General features: G+C 44.2%; 1 long non-coding RNA gene across 1 annotated transcript; it reads left to right on the top strand.

Annotated features, from left to right (window-relative positions):
• The first annotated feature begins 2,320 nt into the window (after positions 1-2,320).
• Positions 2,321-14,298, top strand: LOC125698671 (uncharacterized). Its single transcript, XR_007379253.1, has 3 exons — positions 2,321-2,381; positions 7,883-8,077; positions 10,593-14,298. It is a non-coding gene; the product is annotated as an uncharacterized LOC125698671 (long non-coding RNA).
• Positions 14,299-22,356: the final 8,058 nt, after the last annotated feature.

Below are 22,356 nucleotides of genomic sequence, written 5' to 3'. Positions count from 1 at the left end.
AGCAGCCAGTCCACTCTACAAAACAGCACTCCACAAAGCAACAAGGGAATAAACAGGAATTGCAACAAGCCACCAATGCAGCTTGTTAGCAGCTGCTGGTAATAAACCTGCCTAAAAGCAGGTGCAATGAAGGAAACTTTGTAAAACTGTAGAAACAGCTGGAGGTAAGCCTGGCTTTTAAGGGATGAAACTGTATTCAGGGACTGAGAATGCTTGCTATTTATCTTCTTTGCAGGGCACAGCAGAGTGGGGAGCCGTGGAGAAGCTTCAAGGGACAAAAGATATGTCTTAGGCAAGGTACTACCTTTCCCTCTTCCCATTAATCCTCTCTGGGAATTGCAGGAAGGAGGCAACCAACCACTCCTCTAAGTAGCTGGAGACAAAGGAAGCTCTTTGTGTCTCTGGGTGTGGAGAAATGGCCAAAAGGATCATAGGCAGAGCAAAAAGTTCATCGCTGATGATGAGTCACAGTCCAAAGCTTGGGATAGTTAAGGGGATGGAGAAGCCCTCAGGCAGGATAAGATTTGTGCAAAGCACTGTCAAAAATGGGGAGCTCAGGATCAGGGTTGGACTAATGGTTTGGATCCCCTGGGCAAGTGCTTTCTATGGGTCTCTTGCATTTCATGGCCTTCTCAACATATAAGAACAAATGACAGGCAAAGTCAGAAAAGCTACAACCATCAGTAATTCTTCTGGCACATTACTTCATTAGTAGCTGTCACTCAGGGATCCAATTCCTTTTTGAGCAGGGAGCCACTACCTGGTGCACAAATGCCACCCAGTAGTTCCTGGGCACAGAGAATGATGCTATCCAGAACCAAAAGCATCACAAACCGAGCACCACTAATAAGGAGATTCATATCCCTGGGGTGATTCTGGAGATGAAGGACAACCAGACCAGGTAACCAGGCAGCAGCCTGCATGCAGCTTTCCTTTCCCTGCTCTGGCTCCTGTCTTAACCATCCTGCTCCCAGTTTCCACACACAACACAACATCTTTTGTTGCTGACAGGAAAGCCAACATATTGCCAGTACAGCTTCAGGTTATTCTGGTTACCAAAAGGAGCCTCCCAGTCTCTACATGATAATCCTCAGGGCACAGTGACTAAAATCCAAACGCACCTAAGTTTTGCAATTGAAGATGCAGACAGCATCAGCAACAGGCATCTTCAGCATGGACAGTGCACTGATTGATTTTCAAGTGGGAGGAGAGAATTCCCCGGGAAAGAGAAGGGCTACAAGGCCTGACTCGACACCATTGAGGCTGACGAAATAGAGGATTGGCAGCAGAGACGTGTGTGTCACTCATTACAGGTTTAGGCTTAATGACAGCCTCTTGCCCTTGATCTTTGGAGCTGTGTGAGGGAGCACAGGGGAGGAAGAGCTTAAATGTCAGCTCTGCACCGAGGCAGGAGAACTCCCTGCATTAGCGGCGGCTGGCCAGGATGAGGTCCCGTCACGGTGGGAGCATCTCATCAGACATGCTGAGAGCAGCCGTGACAAATCAGGAAGCTCCTGCCGTTGGCTTGGTGGGATTAATTAATTTCCACATTGTCGCTGCCTCCAATTAACTCTGAGGCTGCAGGCTGGGACCTGCTGGGTTTTGGTAGGGAGGGATCGGCAGGGTAATGAAGGCTGGTGTGTGGGAGCTGCTTGGCAGCACAGGGGCAGGGTCTCATCTGCATGTATGGGAAGAGAAATGTGCCTGGAAGGAAGTAGAAATGCAATATCAGTATAACAGCGCAAAGTCACACAGTTGGATGCTATACAAGTAAGAATTTCTTTTGCAGTTCTGGGGGGAAAAGGGACACCTTTGGAAATTTTTCTTGGTAGATACAATCACAAGAAGAAAACTCATCACCATGAGTGTTTGTAGAATAAACAGGGAAATGTGCTGCCCAGGGAGGTGGTGGAGTCACCATTCCTGGAGGTATTCAAGAACTGCAGAGATGTGGCACTGAAGAACATTGCCAGTTGGCAGAGTGGGGATGGGTTGGGGTTGGACTGGATGATCTTAAAGGTCTTTTCCAGCCTTAATGATTCTATGATTCTATGGTTCTATGATACTGATAGCACTGTACAAGGCAGTAGTAAGACTGCATGTAAGATATTTTGTACAGATTATAGTTATGATCAGGTCAAATTAGCTTACGCTGAGAAAGGCAGCATACTGAAAATGCTAAGTCATGGCTTGAAACAGTGATTGAGCACCTGGTGGGAAGGCAGGGCCAACCCAGGGGAGCTCAGGTGCATGCAATGCAATGCAGATGAGTTACTGGAAGGGGAGCCAGGATTCAGCCCTTCCCAGACCTCATTTAAGGGTTGGCAGTGGAGGCAAGGGTGCCATCATGGAAAGTCCTGTGTACCTGAGTCCTTCTGAAGGTAAGAAGTTTTTGTTGTGGTTTTTTTTTTTTTTTTTTTTTTTTTTTTTTTTTTCTCCCTCTTCCTCCTTCTTTCTCCCTTCTGTACTTATAGTTGCTGTGTTTTAGTAAACTCTCACTTGTTGTAGCCTAGGACCTTGCTACCCTGCTGTGCTTTCCATTGCTACAGGCACTGAAAGGTGGTGTCTGCTAAGAGAAGGCTGTAAGCTAGATGTGGTGGGTTTCAGTCTGTAGATTCCTGGTGTCAGAAGGTCTCTGGGCTGTAAAATGTCCTCCAAAGCTGCTTTTTTTTTTTTTTTTTTTTTTTTTTTTTTTTTTCCTCCTCTCTCTCTCCAAAACTAGGTTGTCATAGGGACCAAGGTGAGGAATGAGACAAAAGACTGAAGGTGTGTTTTGCTCTGTGGCTCATGTTGCATTTCACTCTTATTGAGGAACGTACATTTGATCTGCTACTAACCTTAACCTGTGATAAATTCATTTCTATTACTGTTAACCATAATGGCTAGTATCTCAAGATGAAAAGGGTATTTTAAAATTGAGGTTCAGTTTAGCATCATCTAACATGTGAAATTTGACTGTTGTTCATTGTGGGAAGAGCAAGAAAACAATGTTGACAGTTATGGAAGTGTTGAAAGAAAATGTTGGATTTTAATCTATAGAGAGTTTTATCAAGTATTTTATGCAGTTAACTGCTTAATGTGGCTCAAATCTCCAGAAGCTGCATTCAAGAATCTAGTTATGAAAACTCTGGACTCTTTTTAGAACCAATCCAGTATCAGGTCATAGGAGGGTGGGCAATGCTGCACTGATATGTCCAGAAATCTGATATAGGATTTATTTCATTTTCCTGTTTAGAAAAGTACACAATCCACTAGACTTCCTTACACAGGGTAAGAAAGTATGATAGACATTCAGAAGTCCAGTTCATCTCATCTTAATATGGACATTAGCATGAGTGCACGTGTCTCTTCTTGGCTGTAATTGGAGCCTGGGGTGCCAAGCTCAAATGGAAATGTCTGCCTTGCAGAAATCAGATCAAGCTAACTTCTTGTGTGCTATAGTTAAGGGTCATATTTTTGCTTTCTTTCTCAAGAAAGTTCTTTTATGCTGATCCTATTCTGAATTGTTCAGCATTGTTCCAGATGAGTGTCTTTGTTTTCCTTCAGGACTTCCTTTCCATACCCATGAGCATTGTGCCTGTCTGGCTGCCTGCTGTGGGCACCGGGTATCCTCATGACTGCTGTGGGTGCTGTTGCTTTTGGCACTCTCCCAAACCCTAAGGAAGAAGAGTTGTAATGGTTACCCAACCCAGTAAGCTGCAGAGCTGGGTAAAGAACTCAGCTTCTGATCTATAGACAGGGCTATCTCTCCACATCCAGCAAGGCAAGCTCATAGCTGGGTTGGGAGGAAGAAAATTCTTGCCAAGGGAGAAGTGAGCTTTGGATTCTATCAGATGTGTAGAGTTGAGCAATGACAGTGTAACAGGCATTAGTTGTGGGTGAGGCATTAAATCACTGTCACTGAATTAAGCAAGAAACTCTTGTCTTTAAAAGAGTGTGTGCTCTTCTTCCTTGGAAAATGCACGCTGTGGGTTGAAGTGGAATGGTTCAAGGAGACAGTGTGAACAGCAAATTTTTTCCTTCCTTCAGCAGATCCCCATGTCCAGATCTGCCCCTCCATCCCTAAGCATAAGAAATCTTATTTGCCATGAAAGTTGCAGAGACTGTAAAAAGGTTATGCAAGAGCCCTGGGGATGGCTCGGGCAGAAGGCAAAGGAGCAGCTCGGTAGGTCTGTACACCTGTACATATTGAAATGAGCTCTAAGTCATAACCAGAGGGGCAGAAGGTGTCACAGGTTGTGCTACATGTGAGCAAATGTATATAATGATAAGTTTAGGTGGATGAAGGGGTACTGAGGTGTGTCACTCAAATGGGACACCAAGAACTGGGGCTCTAGAGGCCAGTACTGATCAGATAGGAGGCGCACAAGGTAGTGGTGTGAACCTTGTACCTGCTGTCCTGCACAGTTTGTCCCCTGGCAGTTCTATATGCAATCACAACAACAACAACAACAAAATTGAGAAACAGAGAGCTGTGTCAGCATTTAAAAAAAAAAACAAAACAAAACTCATTCTGCACAGGATGTTGGTTTCCCTTTATTGCCAGCTCCTCTGGATTCATATCAGGAAGTCTGGAAGCTGCACATCCCTAATGAAAAGCAGAATATATTCATTATTAAATTCAAAATGTTCAAATGCAATTTGTTGCTAACAGATTTCAAGGTCTGTTTGACTGATCCCCATGCAGCAAAACCACTGCAACACAAAAAATGATGAAGTGATTCCAACTGAGGCTGGTGCTACATGTGATTGTACCAGAACTTGCTCTGGTTTTGCTTTTTGTGCTCTACAAGGCTGCTGATTCACCCTGAGTATGAAAAGGCAATTTCTGCCCTCAGAAGGGTGGCTTCTTAATCTGTTCTTTCCTGCTGAGTTTAGCTGGAAGCTCATAGAAAATATTGTTTATATGCCTGGCAGTTGTTGGCATCTTTATCATCAGTCAGGCACTGAAGTAATAATAGATGAGTATTAATTTCAACTATTAAGAAAAAAAAATTTTAATCTCCTACGTATCTGTTTGGGGCTCGGTGTTTGAGAACAGAGGTACTATGAGCCTTGTCATCATGTCCCCTATCTGTACCCAGCAATGTGTCAGGACTAGGCCCTGTTTCTCCTTCCAGAATTTTACACATGGAGACTTGAGTGCCTCTTACTCAGGAATGCCCAAGGATCATCAGACCTTCTCTTCCCAGACTTGCCCATGCACCGGGAAAAGTCTTTCATTTCATTCAGCAATCACTTGGAAACAAATCTCGAACTTTCAAACCGTGCCAGGAAACTTATCTTTCCCTGCAGGCTGTGGGTGCTCTTCAGGAATTCAAAGGAAAGTTTTGTTTACAAGGCATTCCAATACCCCCCCCTTTAAGAACTGCTGTAAAATGTGTCTGAAAACCAAATTGCTCAATTGAGAATGCAACGCACCCGAACTCTGGGAAAGTAAAATACAAAAGAAAGTGAGCATTTGCAGAGTCTGAGCAGACAACACAGTGGCAGGTGTAGAAAGGCAAGAGAAGTTCTCTTAATCCTGCAATCGAGAGATCAGACCTACAAAGTCTCTTTCCTTCCCTGTGTTTAAGTTCCTCTCAGGCAGCACTACTGACGAGATCTGTAGTGAGGGCCTGGCGGTACAGCTTGTCTGAAAGTGGGACTTCTGGGGAAAACATAACGGCAATGCAATCTAGACAGGCAAGCCTAGAGAGCACCAGCAGACAGCTTCAATATCCCCCTGTCTCTGCTCACTGGAAAGCTTTATTCATGAAATGCCTCTTATTTTAAACTAAAGCAGTGCCTATTATCTGGTCTCCAGACATCTCAGAACAATGTTTTTCAACAAAGCTGTAATCAAGAGCTCTGTACTTCTGCAGGCCTCGTAGCTCTCTCTATTGCTGGAAAATTGGGGGTTGCTTTTTAAGTTGCTGACTGGAAACAGGGGATGCATTTTCACTTATCCCAGCAGGAACACTTTAGGCCCAAATGACGTTAGAAGTAATGCTCTGAGGCACCTTAAATTCTGAAGCCGTCTTCCATTTATTCATCATGAAAATTATTCTCTTGTTAAACTGGAGAAGTCAATTTGTCTGGTAAATATATGGATGGAACCATCACAGCCTTCACAGAGGAAAGGATTAGTGTGGACTGGAGGAGTGATGCCTCCAGTGATACCAGACTTCGAATGACCACATCAGGATGGCACCGAGCCGGGGACAACTCACTGTGCTGCTGATCGGCTGGGTTTATGTGGCTGCCTGGGCTCCATGCCACCGCACTGCAGTGAGGTGGGTGCTGGTCAGCTTGGCTGTGCTGAATAAACACACACCAGCTGGGCTGTGTACACCTGCAGCCCCGTTCTCCTTCCACCAGCCACTTGCTCTGATAGGAGTGAAGAAACATGTCATTTTCCTTCCCATGTTGTTAGTGTTTGTCAGTAGATTTGAAAACGAAAGGAGGCTGTAGCGATGTGAAGGTTGGATTCCTTTGCCATATGATAGCAATAGGATGAGAGATAGTGGTCTTAAGTTGCTCCAGGGTAGGTTCAGGTTGGATGTTAGGAAAAACTTCTCAAAAATAGTGGTGAAGCATTGGAGCAAGCTGCCCAGGGAGTGATGGAATCGCCATCCTTGGAAGTGTTTGAGGAAAGGTCAGTTCTAGATTGTGTCTCTCACTGTCACAGGCATGGGTTGATGGTTGGACTAGATGATCATTGTCAACTTTTCCAACCTTATCAATTCTGTGATTCTGTGCAAATTACCCATCTTCCCACTTATGTTTTGCAAAGCAGTTTGAGCTTCATGGAAACAAAAAATATCAGGAAAAGAAATACCTCCCGCTCCTTCTACAACTTCTCAGCATCCAAGAGAATGCTCAGGAGATACCATCCCACGGCCTAGGGCACTATGGGAGGGCTAATGGCTGGGCTTCCCTCACTGCTCTTGAAACAAAGGAAGCAAACCCAGGTCACTAATGCTTCAGTCTCAGGGTTCACTTTGTGATGTCTGCATGAGATGGGCTGTTAGGGTAGAGTTAACCAGGGATCAAGAGAAAAAAGCCAGTTCACTTGTGACTCCCTTTCATCAACAAAAGGAGTGTGTTTTTTTTTTTTTCTTAAATTTTGTGTTTTCAGAAGAAATTCAAACTTTGGAATATGATAGCCGCAAGCAGAGATATTTAGTATTAATTATGCCGTTATGTTGTCGCATACAATTTGGACTTCAACCACTTCATAGTCTCACTGTTTCTGTAAGTAAGATCTCCTTCTTTGAGGGTTTCCACCTCAGGAGGACAGGTAGAAGTGCTGCCAGGAGTTTCTGCTGTGCCCCACCACAAAGGAGACAGGAATTTGAGGCACTCAGGGCCACAGTAGGGAAACAGAATGAGAAATGCTCTGTCAAAATCCCCTGTGTGGCAGCATTTCCAAATTAAAGTATTTTAATAGAGACAAACACATACTCACGGGGGATTGGATCCTTTTATTTTCGGCTGAAATATTTAGGGTTGCAGTCAAAATGTTTTCATTTTTTAATATTTGTTTTTCTGAGGAATAATTGAAGTTTTTGCTGCGAAGCAGATACTTCACACAATAAACATGTCTTTAAAAAAAAAAAAATTAGAGGGAAGACTTTCAACCATCTGTCTGGCTGAAGGATTATTGAAGAGGGAATACCAGGAGTTTATGTAGATTTTTTTTTTTTTTTTTTTTTTCCCCAACTCTTTTAAGATCCATTAAAAAGCAGAGGCTTTGGCTCATGTGAGAAAAGGTGTTTCCCTTTCACAGGAATGGAAACAAAGCAGCAGGGTCATGTGAAATGCCAGAGTCAAAGGAAAGCAGTTCTAAACTAACAATGAAAAACGTCAGTATATATCGTTCTGGTGTGCTTTCCCGTAGGGTATTGCTGACTCTCCTTGAAAAGAGAAAGGACTGTGCTACCCCACTGCTGTGGAATAACACTGTTATCCATCATCACCTTCATTGAAATAAGCAGGACTATTTGTGCAGTGGGCTGCAAGCATCAGCATCCACATCTGGTCTGAACAGTTCCATAGAAATTCTCCTACACCGTGGAGCCATGGGTTGGTTCAGGTGCGTGTGTGAAGGAGAACAAATAGCAGCAACTGGTGGTTTCTGCCCGTGGCCAGCAGCCAAGGCGTTGATTACCATCAGGCAAGCGAAGGATCAGCTCATCAGGGGCTTGTTTCTCTGTACTGCTAAGGAGCTTAGTGCAATAGAGGTTAGCTTGATTCCAGGCACAACAGCCAAACTGGCAATGTGGACTCCTCCTCTCCTTTTCTCCTGGCCACCCCCTCTTTTAGCATAAATCTTAGCTCTGGACCCAGAGGCAGTCGATGAAATACAGTGGACCCTCATCCCCTCTCTCTGTCAGGCTGCTTTCTGTGGTTTAGCCCTTCCAAAAAATGAGAAGAGGAGGGGAGAATCTCCAAACATTTTCTATTTCAGAACAGATTTCATCTTCCATAGAAAGTAATACTGCCTCCAGCCATGTGTAACTTATTTTTTATCCAACGGAGTATATGGGCTTATAACTAGATCCTGATAGGAACCCGGGTTTAAAACATTATTCACAGCAGGTTATTTGATCTTTATTTGCTGAATGCACTCAGCTGAATCCCTATCTCCAAACAATATGAGAAATAAAATGCCGGGCATGCTTCATTGGCCAGCCAGCTCATCTTGATTTGCAGAGACGACTACATTCCTCTCAGCAGTTTCAGAAACATACCGTATCCTAGGCACTAAGATGGAGTTTTTCCTTCCTCTTTTCCCACCTGAACACTTATCCCTTCTTGCTTTTCTCCCTTCCCCATTTAGGAGCTTTAAAAAAACACTTCAGCCCAGCCCTTTTCTTTCCTTTTACCAGGGCTTTTGGGAAATTGTACTTCCTTCTGCATAGGTTGAGATGCGCATTCTAAACCACTTACCATCTGTGCTGGTGCAGAAGGTCAGATGATGAGAACCTGCTTGGTAAGGCAGAGGACTTTGTGGTCACCCCAGGAAAAGTGGGTTGGAGGAGATTCTGAGATCCCAGCAAAATGATTGCTACTTCATTTAATTAATATCATCATAGGATCATTTGAGTTGGAAGTGGCTCTTAAAGGTCATCTGGTCCAACTCCCCTGCAATGAACAGGGACACCTACAGCTCTATCAGGTGCTCAGAGCCCATCCAGCCTGACTTTGGCTGTCTCCAGGGATGGGGCACCACCACATCCATAACATAGCTGATGTGACGTATGTTAAGGCTGACCCTGTTTTAACCACATCAGCTTTGCAGCAGCTTCTCAACAAACCAAGTAAAAAGTGAACTTGGACATCACTTTCTTTCAAGAAATTCCCCAATGAATATGAATTGAATTCATTGCTAGGCAGGACAGGGAAGGCTTTGGCTGTCCTAAAAGAGAAACTAGAGATGCTCAGGGAGAGAAGCTGAGCTGCACATAAGGAGGTCAGGTTCTTCATTCCCTTTGACTTTTGATGAGATATGCCTTTGAAAACCCTCCCTCTGATATCCTGAGATAAAAGTCTCAGGCTTCCAAACCAGAGCCCAAGCACAAAATATACTTCAGAAACTCCAGTGTGGAGGGTCCTGCCGTGGCAGGGCTTTGGGGATGGTATGCAAGTCCTTGGCAGACATTGCTGCAGTGGGACTGTGTCATGAAACTGGCCAGCTTTTTGCACCATTTATCGCAGATACAGCAGGCCAGGGCTGCTTTTCACATGAATGCCAATAGCTCTTCTGTTCCCTCCCCCTGGATGCATTTCAAAGCCCATCAGACCATAAGAACTAGCTCCTCCTGCTTCCCTTTCAAGGCATGTCATGAGGCCATCTTGCTTGCGGGCAATGCGTAGGTTATGTTCATTTTCCCTGGATGAGCACAGAGCAGTGTCACTGACCCAGCTGAACGTTCCTGCACATAAACACATATTAAAACCACCCCCTGTTGTCATTAACTGACTTGCTGTACTGTGTGCAGTGTGGCAGATTTGGCCCTGTCCTTCTTCACGTATAGCTCAGGACTGTCAACAAACCTGGACTGAGGCAGCAGTGACCATGATGGCTCTATGGTCAGAGGGCAACCATTTAGGGCATGCGTAGTTCAGAAGGGAGGGAGGGGGAGATTCGGGGGGAAAAGGATTGGATGCCTCACTTTTATTTCTCAGTAATTAACCCTGGAAAAGAGAAGAAAAGAAAAAAAAAAAGAAATACTAACCAAACAGCCCGGGATGCAGCTTTGCATGGATGGATTAGAGTCACAGTTGGCCTATCCCCTTGGGAACACTGCTCTGCTATTAATAAATAGATAAACAAGCCTTTTTATTTATTTATTTTCCCCTCTCTCTCCTTTTCCTTTGATTTCTCTTCTGCTTCAGGGAGTGCTGCTCCCATCCTGCTGCCAGCTCTGCAGAGGCAGTGTTTGCAAAGGCAACGTGTGCAAGTGGCTGTTCAAGGAAAGGCAAAAATCAAGGGTGGAAAGAGTGAGGGGGAAAAAAAAGGCAAAAAATGATCTTAGCCATTTCTAGCAATTTGATCTCAGGACTGGCAGAAGCAATGTCCTTCATTCACTCCTCTTGCGCTGCAGGTCTGGTTCCCGTGGGCTTTCCCTGACTCTCTGAGGCCATCCCATCCTTGTCTATCCCTCACCACTCCTGGGGCAGCTGTCTGGAGCCCCCTTGCTGAGCTGGAGACAGCTTCTGGCTTTATGGGGTCCGCTTGGGATTAGAGGCTGTCAGGCAGAGCAGGTGGGGAAGAGTCATGCACTGAGGAAAAGCTAATTGCCTGCGTTCACACGAGGTGATGTTTGTATCTAAAGCATCAGCAAAGTGCAATGGATCTCCATGATTCAAGAGAACACAGAGTGGTGTCAATCAATGTCAAGTTACTTGCTTTGGAGGAGATTTTGCCAGTTTTGTGGGCAGGAGTGGGAACTGATTGAGCTGCAGCTGCAGTAGATCTAAATACCTGAAAAATATTTCACAAAGCTCCTAAATTAATGGTGAAAAGTATTTGTCAGGCTGCTTTGCTTGATCCTTTGAACAGGGGAAAAACGTGGACTAAATGGGAGAGCAAACACAGAACTGATGTCAGGCTGCGTGTGCTCTTTGTGTACATGTTCTGGTGATCATCTCAGCAGTGCCTCTGGCCTTCACCTGAGAGATTTGGCTTCTGAAGGGACAGAAATGATTTGGAGATGGTCAGAGCTTGATGATACTGCTTATTTCTCCAGAGATGTGCAGACTTTGAGCAGTGTGCAACGGCTGTCAGCACAGACGTACTCCTGGTATGGATTGTCCCCCTGCTCTGTGTGTCCCTTTTGGGAGCCATGGACACAGCACACCCACTCCAATCACTGAATGGCAGAGATGATCCCTACGCAGATACTAGACCAAGGGCTGCTTCATTGGGAACCTTCTGTCTCCTGAGCCATCCCTCCAGTCTTTCCATCTGCACTGCATTGTACTTTTTTAAACAGGTTGGAAATAAAAGTACATTCTGCTTTTTGTTCTCAGCAGAAGGGAGAGCAGCAGTGGACACTGCTGCTGAGGTGTTAATGGTGACATTATCTAGAAAGGGGCAGCCAAAACAGGATGTGTAAAACCCCACCCATGCTGCCCTTTAATTTGCTGTTACACGGAGTGGAAGATTTGAAAGCATATTTCTGGGTAATTAATTCAAAGAGTGATTTCTAATGGCTAACGTTGTCAGTTTTGACTGTAAGGGAGGTCTGGGGCTGGAGCAGGCAGTGAAGGGGAAGGAAAATGCTTGGAGGTCACCGGCAGATGTTAAAATATTTTGACAACCCACATCCAAGAGGCTAACTTAGTGAAATGCTTTGGCCAGCACCTTCCAAGAGGTCTGAAACTGAATCAATTTGTTTTTCTCCTGTATAGCATACATGGCTTGGACACTGGCTTGTCCATAAATCACCATTCCCCATCTGGGCAGCAGCACCATCAATCACTTCCTGCACCCACCACCCTGCTCTCTGTGCCACTGCAGAACCACCGATAAGAGGGATTTAGAGTCTCTTGAATTTAACTCCCAAATTTTCCGTGACACGTAGGGTAAGCTCTGCCTTCATCTCCACTGATTATTAAAGTCAGTGCGACAAAGGTCCTGCACCTGTGTATGGAAATATACCTGATCTGTGGTGCTGGGGAAATGAAATTAGGAAGCTCTATTCATGGTGTTATTATCTCCGGCTGCTTGGAAGGATTTAATCAAACTGCTGCAGCTTGCTGATGAGGATGTCCGCAGCTTGCGAGTTTGGTTCCCCTGCACTTCATCTCTCTGTGGCATTTACTAAAACCCTCCATCCTACCCCAGCGGGCTTGGAGTCAAATACAGCATTTGCAAAGGATTTGCTGGGGACCATTCTGCCGAGGTTTTTCAAAAGAGTTGGTCAGGAAGCTGGAGAGGCACAGCTCCTGGCAGTCGTGCTCACTGGCTTTTCACTGCCTTTTTTGTGCTTCAGAGAACACTCGGGATAAACGGATAGGGAAAGAAAACTTGTGAATGCAGAAAATAACTGGGAGAATATTTGATTCAAGTTTGATTTCTGAAACAAGGTTTTGGTCAAGACTTACTCTTTTTGATTTCCTTTGCTTGTGTCCAGATATGGATTCACCATTTCAACCCTTCTGCAGTTCCTACGCTTATTGTAACAGGGTGTATTGGTAAATTGGAAAGCACATCCCTCATTTTCTGTCCTACACTTCTGTCATGCATGGAGAAATCTATTATTTTTCCACCCCGGCCTGTGGTGGTTGCACTTCAAGGTGGGTGAAGGCACCCCATGTGCCTGTACCACTTGCAGATGCACACACGAGGTTGATTGGACCAAAGCTGGCAGATTTCCACTCCAATTAGCCACATCCATTTTGTTCAGCTCTCTAAAAAGCAGAAAAGAAAGACGTCTGTATGCAGGCATGGACATACACAGCATTACTGGTGCCAATATGCCTAGTGCAGACCAACACAAAACCTGGAGCAGACTTTCACCAGCCTGGGCCTCCCACAGTTTACCTTGTTGCCAGGCTTGTGGCTGTCTGTTGGAAGTTGGTGTACTGCTGGAGGTGCTGTACAGCAAATCCATCCACAAAACAGATGTACCTTTCCTTTGTATGCAAACTCTGTCACTCCATACGTTAATTAGATAAACGCTTGCCCTGTTGGCTGATCAGCTGTATTTGGGCACGCACCTGGACTTACTGCAGGGCTAAGTTAAGCATAAGTCACCAGAGTCCAAAAGTTCTGATCATGTCAATTATATATATACATTCTTTACAGTTCTCTAAAGCTCCCTATTCAGTAAGGAAGAAAGCTGTGTGCTGGCAGTCTGTCTATCTGAACACATTTTTCATTACCAATGCAGCAGGATGGGAAGTGAACAGCAGCATCTACATACATATGCAATTAAACCATTCCTTACACAATAGCCACTTGCAGTTACCCCTGTAAAATCCATAGCCAACGCTCTCAGATCAGCAGCAGTCGTCAGTCCCTCTTTGCAATCAGTAAATAGACTCTCCCTCTGGCCCCAGATGAAGGATGCAGGCAGCAGCAGGCAGACGCAGCCCTTGCGCTCCCCTCTGAGCAGCTGCCAAAAAATCCTCTCTGCCCTCGTGTGATCATAATGGAAGGGACGGCTCTGCTGGGGTGTGCCGGCGCGTTCTGCCTCACTGCCCAGCACGGGATGCTCTCCCTTCACGCTCCGCTGCCTTGGAGCTGCACACAGGAGTTGCCTCCAGCAGCCCTTGCCAGCCCCTGGATATTTTGGACATTGAGTGCTGCATGAACAATAGGACCGCAGCTCTTGGCCAGGAGTCGTGGCCAAGCAAAGAGCTCCCGGACTGTGACCAGTAAAAAGGAGAGATTTCCTTTAAGTGCTGTATTGTGAAGGGGAGTTGGGTGGCTGGGAAGGGCTTCTCTCTCTCTCTCCCTTTTTGTTCTTGTCCAGGAGCAATCTTTGCTTGCTGAAGGAGTGTGAAAGCACCAAGTGTCCATTAAGGCTGTAAGATACACCCAGGACTTCAGTGCTAACTCACATTAAAGCTCTCCATGGCAATGGTGTGAATGCGTGTAACATCAAGCAGAAGCAGAGAGCTCATGGGATCAGAGAGGATTGTAGTGGTCAGGGGAAGCAGGACAAGGAGGGCAGCTTTCATTCATTCCAGCCCCAAATATCTCTGTGGTTCTACCTTGCTCTGCAAAAGTCTCCCAGGTTCACTTGTTCCTCTGAGATTTCTTTCATCCTACTTAGCAAGCTCACAGCTGCAGCTGCTGAAAGGTCTGAGCTGCATTAAAGCTTGCAGCTGGAGAGCAGATCTCCTACAAACGGGGGTGTGAGGGGAAGCCCAGACTGAAGGAACCAGACCTGGGTGGGGGTGATCCTACAAGGAGCTGTAGTCCCAGCTCCTGCCATGCTGAGAACCCAGGAGAAGGAGATACCAGCTGCTTGCGGGTGGGTAGGTAAAAGCACAAAACTGCAGCACTGCTATTAGCTCCAATGCCTTTAGAAATAACCCTTTATCCCAGTATCTGGGAGAGCAACCCTCCTTTCTTGTTAATGTGCTTGCTTAAAACTGATGCCCTTAAACTTCTGCCAGTGCTGAAGTTAATGTATTGCCCTTTGCCATCTCAAGCAAAGCTGTGCTGGGCTGATTCATGTCAAGACTGTATAATCAGAGATAGGGGAAAACTTGGAAAGTGGCTTTTAGGAGGTACCTCCTGGGTTGAGAGCAACTGCTTTTTATGTTTGAAAAACAGTGTTTTTCTGTGAAGAAAGAAAAAGTTATGTCTGCAAAACTTCTACAACTTAAAAATGACTTCAGGCTCTCTGTGAAATCCCCATACTCTCACTCACAAAGGACAAAATACCCTCTGTCCAGAATGAACAAGGGAAAGAGGGAGGAAAAGCATTCTCCACCAGAACAGCATACAGATGCTTAAGGAAGAGCTAGCATTTTTCTTCAGATGGAGGATGGGTAAAATGCTAGTGTCAAGCTGGGATCCCAAGAACAGTACCAAACCTATGATTAGGATGACTAATTTTGCTTTCTCATAATACACACCTCCACCCTTTGCCCTGATAAGGATATCAGCCAGTGCTTGTCAGACTAGTGGTGAGCCAGATGGGAGCAGATGCAGCTGAGGCGCTCATAGCCTTGTCCAGATCTTGAGGTGATGTTGACAGACACTGGAAATGAGGTGGACAAGATCTGCTTATGCTAACATAGTATCAAGAGTGGTAGAGGATAATGAGCAACCTGATTTAGTGGGCATGGTTTGATGGTTGGACATGATAACCTTAGTGGTCTTTTCCAACCCTAATGATTCTATGGCAACTCGTACCTGCATGGGAGAGTCATGCTGCAGACAATGCAGCAGAGGACTGCTCTTTTGGGAATGGATAAATGGGCAGTGAGGATTCTGGAACGGCCTCACCAGAGACTGAGAAATGGTAAAACAGGAGAGCACAGGCTGGCGTTGTGCCTCACTGGCAAAGCTCACTGGCGTGCTGGGGAATGGAGAAGCAGAGAATGATTTTGGCCAGGATTCAGCATGCGCTAGAAGTGGTGTGCATGTGTGAGGGCTGGATAACCGAGGTTTGGCAGGTGTGGGAATAAAAAGCAGTTTTTCTGTTCTCTTGCAAAACCCAAAATTTCTTGGGGAGAAAAATAAGCATGAGGCAAATAATTGGAAGAAGAAGAACTCTGGTCCCTGGAGAGGGGGAAAAGATCTTTTGGGGTATAACTTAGTGTGCTGCCTTTCAGGTGAAACAAATAATGTGGAACGTTTGACCCTCATTTCTTTAAAAGAGATCTTTTTGAAGATTCATTTTCTAAATGGAAAATGCCATTTTGAAACAATCAAAAAATCCTTTAGAAAGTACTTCATAGCAAAACACTGTAACGTTTCCAAATATTTATTTCCCTTTGAAGGTGTTGCAATGCTGTGTGCCACACTTCCCTACAGCTTTGCCCCGCTCTTTTTATTCAGACTAAATCATTTTCTCAATGTAACCTTAGCAGTTTTAGTTCCCTTGAAGTTCTTCTTTTTGGGATGAATCTACAATTTTCTGAAAGTATCATTTCAGTTTTACTTCAGACTGAAGTAAATTAGCAGAGCCGTTTTGGAGAAGGAAATACTCCGTTTAGTTCCTGCTGTTAGAACTGCTGATGGCCTCCATTAACAAAACATCACTTTCATAAGACAGGGGCTCATCTGAAAGCACACAGAAGACCTGAAAACAGAGCTGAGGAATGATAAAAGAAAAAAAAAAAAAAGGGCATAAAAAGGCTACTTACATTTATGGGATTTTTTTAAATAGCATTTAGATGGAAAACTGATTCCCCATTTTTGTCTCTGCTGGTATTTTTTTCCCAGACTATCTGAAATTTTGGGAGTTAAGGGGAGAAAAAAAAAATCTCGTATTGCACCATATATGCCAGAAGAAATGCAATACAATCTGATTTCACTTCTTTCTCGCACGCCTGAATGTGCTCATTTTTGCTTACAAAAGGAAAGACACAAAAGAATTGTAAGAAAAGGAATCAGATGGTGCCGCCCGATACTGTTTCACAGCTAAAACGTGAAAACAAGCCCAGCTTCTTCTGCAGGCACTCAGGTCTCAAAAAAAGGGTTATTATTCTTTTTAAAGGGAATTCTCTTAAAGGGAAATTGCTCCAAATTCAATGAAAAGCACCATTTATTACAACTAAGCAGCGCAGTTGCCTCCTGTGGCTGATGCAAGGAACGTGCTTGTCCCTTTAGCAGCACAAGTACCCAGATTTGCTCTCCAGGTCTCCTAACACTGCTACATACCTTGCAGACAGACCCTAAAGGGGGATCTGCACCCTGGGGCCTCACTCTTCATTTTCCTCCTCCTCTGGCCATGGACAGCATTGAGACACCTCAAGGTCCCACACCTACTGGGATCATCACTCCTTTTGCCAGTCCTGGGCTCTTCACAGGTTCATGCTGGAGCTTGAGACCCAGATCAAGGTCAATAGAGCAAAATAGCCCACTGTGCACTGCACAGGCTTTGCTGGTAACTACGTGGCTCTCAGAAGTCTCAGCAATGAGGAAATCAAAGGGTGTTTCGTGCCTTGCAATCGTTGCATAAATGTAAACAATTTTACCTCCTCCTGTGTCTGAGTTTCTGGATATTTGACACAGTGCATAAGCACAAATAGATTCACTCCTCCCTCTCCAGGGCTATAACTCCTCACAGTAGATGAGTTTCAAAGGAGCAAATCCCTCAAACACACTTTGACGAAGGGAACTTTCCTCTTCCTCTCTTGCTATTCCCACCTTCGACTCCAGAATTCAGAGGCTTTTTACTTTGTTTGGGTCAGGGTGAAGGTTAGGAGAATCCGTGGTCCTGATATTCCTACTGTGAATGCTTTATGCCTTTCTTGTATGCCTGCAAAGTAACATACTATCACCAAGGACTGGGAAATGATTGTAGTTTTTAAGCTCTTCCTCGGCAAATGGCCATTTGCAGCGCTGTCTGTCTGCCACACTGGAAAAACCCACAGCAGTGCCCCACAACCAAACAAATGCCAGCCACACAACCTAGTTCAGCCTGAAATCGCGACTTGCTGCAACAGCATCCATTTGCTTTATAAACCTGGGCAAGTTATAGAGCTCATCTGAGAAATAGGAAGCATCTGAATGGTTATTCTTAGACTCTTTGAAAGCTCCAAATGAAAACTTGTTCAGGAGAACATCCCAGTGTGTGAGGCTTTATTAGCTTGTGGTTTTCTGAATAATCTGAATTACCACTGCTGAAGCACTCTGCCCACTGCCTCACTGTGCTCATATCCGCTGTTTGGTCTCCATAAACATTCAGCAAGCACCGATGAATGTCAGTGGTAGCCATTTTCTTCTGCATGGAGGAATTCAATAGCACTCCTTTGCTTCATCTGTTGCATGGCAACAAAGTGTAATGGAATATTGGTGGGAAGGTTCAGTCTCTGCTGCCATACCACCAATATCTGCCTCTGACACTGTGGGCCAATGTAATGAAATGGGAGGCATTACTTTTGGAGCAGCCCTCATGAGAAGATTAAGAAGCCTAGAGTAGTAAGAAATATGTCCTAAAACATTCAGCTATGAATTCTAACTAAATAGGAACATCTACAAAGGACTGAGAACTGGAAAATAAGCTTTGCGATATTGGCGTCCCAAAGCAGAAAGGGATTCCTCCTAGAGGAAGAGGCAGAACTACTTTCACCCATCATACCAACAGTCTGAACTCCTGCCTCTTTCACCACTTGTAGCAGAGCCTGGCAGCTCACTGAACACACGTGAGAGCATCCCAGCAGTTCTTAACTCTTTCTCCTCTGCTCTTTAGTTCCCACAGAGCAGAAGGAAAACAGGATAAAGACAAATAAGTGGAGTTCCTTGAACCTGGTGGGTAAAAAGTACCTTCAGGAGTAGTAAATAGCTGTATTGAAGCAGGAACTCTTGAAAACACAGATCAGGGGAAAATGTTGCCCTAAAGTTCAGGAGGGCGAGAGTTACACCAGCAATTTCTAGAATATTTTGTTGCCCAGATGGTGCCTTGAACATAAACTGTCAAAGTCATTACTCTGACTTTATTATCAGGGTTATGTTTTCTTTATTCCTTTTAATATTCCATATGCTGGTCATATAATACATTTCTTTGTATTCTTCTCCTCTTTTATTCTCTTTGTTTGCTCCATTCATGACTTATCACCTTCTGGTGGCAATTTAATTATTGGATCTATATTATTAGTATCTTTTTTTTTTTTTAGAATATAATAAAAAACTTCAGTACAAAACACTGCAAGTAATTCAATTTCCATCAGTGAGGAGGGAAGTTAGATGCATTCAATGAAAGAAAGGAGAAAACCTGACTATAACATTTTTAATAATAATATAATAACACGTCGTACTTTTTAGCATCTTCCATTTGGAGAATCTTGCAGCTTCATAATCATTAATATTGCTTAACTTTTCCATTGCAGTTTTCATCTGTCATTTTCGCAGCATCTTCTGAAATTAAATCAGTATTAGCCTTTCTGTTCTGCACCCAGGGTAAAAATGTGGATGTGAACACTGCCAGCCAAGATTACTTCTTGGGTGAGATTCCAGCTGTCCTGGAGTTCCAGACAAGTTCTTTCCATTAGATCCCACTGTCACCTGATACAAACTGGCATTGATAGCAGGTTGCAGATTTGAGACAAAAATACTGAAGTGGTTCTGCAATTTGCCTGAGTTCCTGGAACTGATGAACAGGGGCACGTATGCTCTGGATGCTGGAAATTGATGCAAAAGATTGCTCAAATAAACCCACAGAAGCAAAATCCCTGAAGAGTCACTAAGTAAGGAGTTGCCACCTTGGACTCAAAAGCTCCCTGACCTACAAATAATTTGGTACAGTGTTTGAAGGAAGGTGGTTATGATGGCTCTATCCTCTTCCCAGGGCATTAGCACCAGAGATGACATACTGGTCTGGAGGTGATTTGCAGCCTCACTGGCAAGTCAACCTGCAGAGAAGGGGGTCATCTTCTGACCCAGCAGGACCATGCCCTGCATGACTTGGAGCCTACATCTCACTGCCTCATGGGAGAAGCACTTTATCCAGGGCAAGACCTCTCTTTTGCAGGCAGATCCCTGTGTCTGTGTGGTGCAAGGATCCCCTAGATTGGGTCTATGGACTTAGATTCTAAGCAGGATGCAATAGATTTTGCTATGCATTCATTTCAATTTCTTTACTCAGTGATATGATGGAAAAATTACATATGAATTAGTTTTCAAGAAATAGTGTATATGGTACTTCGAACTGGCATTTTTTGTCAACTCTAATTTCTTTCTCAAATAAGTAGGTTCTTGCTTTTTCTATCCATAAAGACAGTTTTGCTTCTGAGACTCCAAACTCAGCACTCTGAATGACAGAAGATGTTATTTTCTGATCACTGGAGTGTTTAGAGAAAGAGCTTTCCTTATTTTCCTTCTTTTTTAAATACCAGCCAGTTTTCTTTTCTGTAGATCAAAGCTTTCATGACTTTTTTGTGTGTTTGTTTATTTGCTTGTGCAGTTGTTTCTCAGGGTCAGAAATGATTTAGAATGCAAAGGAGAAAAAGAAATCACCATTTTTTTCCCTTTGGCTTTTTAAATGAAATTACTATAAACATTTTCAAGTCCAAAATTAACACACAAACTCGAAACACCCACAAAAAACTGGGGGGGGAGGGGGGGGTAGAAGGGAGAAGGAAATAAAAAAAAAACAACTAGAAACACATTCACAAAACTAGCATGTGTGTAGCAGATCTTTTTTATTTTTTTTTTATTACTGGGGAATTATTGTATCTGCGAGCCAAAACAACAGCACTGCCTGATGCCAACTCCAGCTGTTCCTCCCTTGTAAAATTTATGAGCTGTTTTCAAGATCCCGAATAGATCTTGTGATGGAACTTCAGTATAGTCACAAAGATATTTTTAATTGCTGCGATGTTGTCAGGTTTCCCTGTGACACAAAGCATGCTGTTAGTTGGCTGATTAGAAAGTGTGCTCCTGGAGATGCCAGCCTGCCGGGTCACTGAGCTAAAGGAAGAAGTCCAGCCAGACTTCAGATTTACTCCAAATCCTTGCTGGAAACACCAACAAATGGGCTGATAAAGGCAGGCTGAAATAGTTTTAAACAAATGTGTGCGCTAGTGGGAGATTTTGGTGTCTTTCCACTGGGATCTTCACAGAGCTCCAAGTGGTATCTCACACTGTAGGCAACTGCATGTCAGTACTCATGCTCTATGAGGGATTCTGGCTGAGCCTGTGGTAGATACAGGAGCCTGGCATCAGCCCAAAACATCTCACTTTTCTTTCTTCAGGTTCTGATAGAAAAATGATGTCCTGAGCACAATTTGTCAACAGAAGTCATCTAGCAGGTGTAATGGAAATAAGAATTTTATCTCACCTAATCAACATTCAGATTTCATAATTACAATTTTATGTCCCTGGTTCCCCTAAGGAGAGGCACAATAACTTATAAAATTCTAGAAAAGACCGTGGCTTCTGCGTGAACAGACCATGCAGCAGCATCACTTCAGGACTGATAGTCCAGAAAACCTCAATTCAAGGTTAATATCACCATGTTCAGTTACATGCAAGCTTTTAGCTCAAGTGCTCCACCTCTACACATGTCCCTCAACACCCAAAATGGATAAAGAAGCACAAAAAGGTGACATGGGCAATGTGGCCACCAACCAACAAGGCAAGTGCCATTTCTGATCTTGTGGCTTTATAACATTTTTGTGCCACAGAGATGTCAAACCTCTAAAGATCTCAAGACCTATAAGACAATAGCCTTAAAATGTCTGCCAAGGACATAAAATTAGGGACATAAAAAGTTAAAGAGGAAATGGGAAAAGCAGTGGGATTATTAATTGCTACTATTTAAGCAAAGTTCTCTGTAGTGTTAGGACCCTTTGTGGCTTGACATTTGTAGTCTCAGTAAATTAGAGTAATAAAAGAAATAGACCTCTCTGGACACAGGTAAAATTGGGTGTGATACCATGGGTTACTAGTTAGTTCATGGTCCCTCAGCCTAAGGCCTATGCTGCCATCCCCAGTTTGGCTCATGCAGGAGAGACGGGGACACATCCCCACAGGGAGCAAACTGGCCTAGTCAGCCTACAGAGAAAGTTGTGCTGATAGCAACAAACTCAAAGGACTGATGTGGAAAATCGTGGGTTCATCCTCTCTTCCCCTTTGAGATGATTTCCATCCATAGGAGTGCAAGGAGCAATCAACCCTTCTCTCTTGTCTATCGAACCGTAGAGTGTCTAATCCAAATCTCTGTTAATATTTCATTTGAGTTCAGTAGACTTTGGAGCCAGCCCCAGGCTCAGACTTAGCATGTCTTTTTGGAAGTTCGGTATCTGATTATTATTAAGATGTGAGAGGCTCCTGTGAAGCAGAAGCCTAAGCATTCCTGTTGAACTGAGACTGGAAGTGCTGAATGTGAAAAAGTAGATCTGTTGAGCTGAATCTTCCCCCATGCTCAGGAAACATAGCACTGCTCCAGCAACACAGGGAAGATATGGAAATGGTGCATTCAGGCAAATAGAAATATTTTAGCATGATGTCACATAGCCTGCACTTCCCATTATGATAACTTTCAGGAAATTGATGCTCTCTGGGACCTTGACTAAGAGAAAGCTCAGGTGCTGTGCATATCCACAAGGGACTTGGCACTTGCTCTGAACTGCAGTGGTGGTGGAGTGTTTCCCCTGCTCTGTCTCGGTATGCAAACAACACAAGAAATAAAAGACTTAATGGCAGTAGATACTCAGTGGTTGAAACTGGTTTTGAGT

Source organism: Lagopus muta, chromosome 11 (genome assembly GCF_023343835.1).
Source record: "Lagopus muta isolate bLagMut1 chromosome 11, bLagMut1 primary, whole genome shotgun sequence".
NCBI classification, from domain to species: Eukaryota; Metazoa; Chordata; class Aves; order Galliformes; family Phasianidae; genus Lagopus; species Lagopus muta.
The sequence above is the reverse complement of the archived record's forward strand: the minus strand, read 5'-3'. Positions and strand labels throughout refer to the sequence as shown.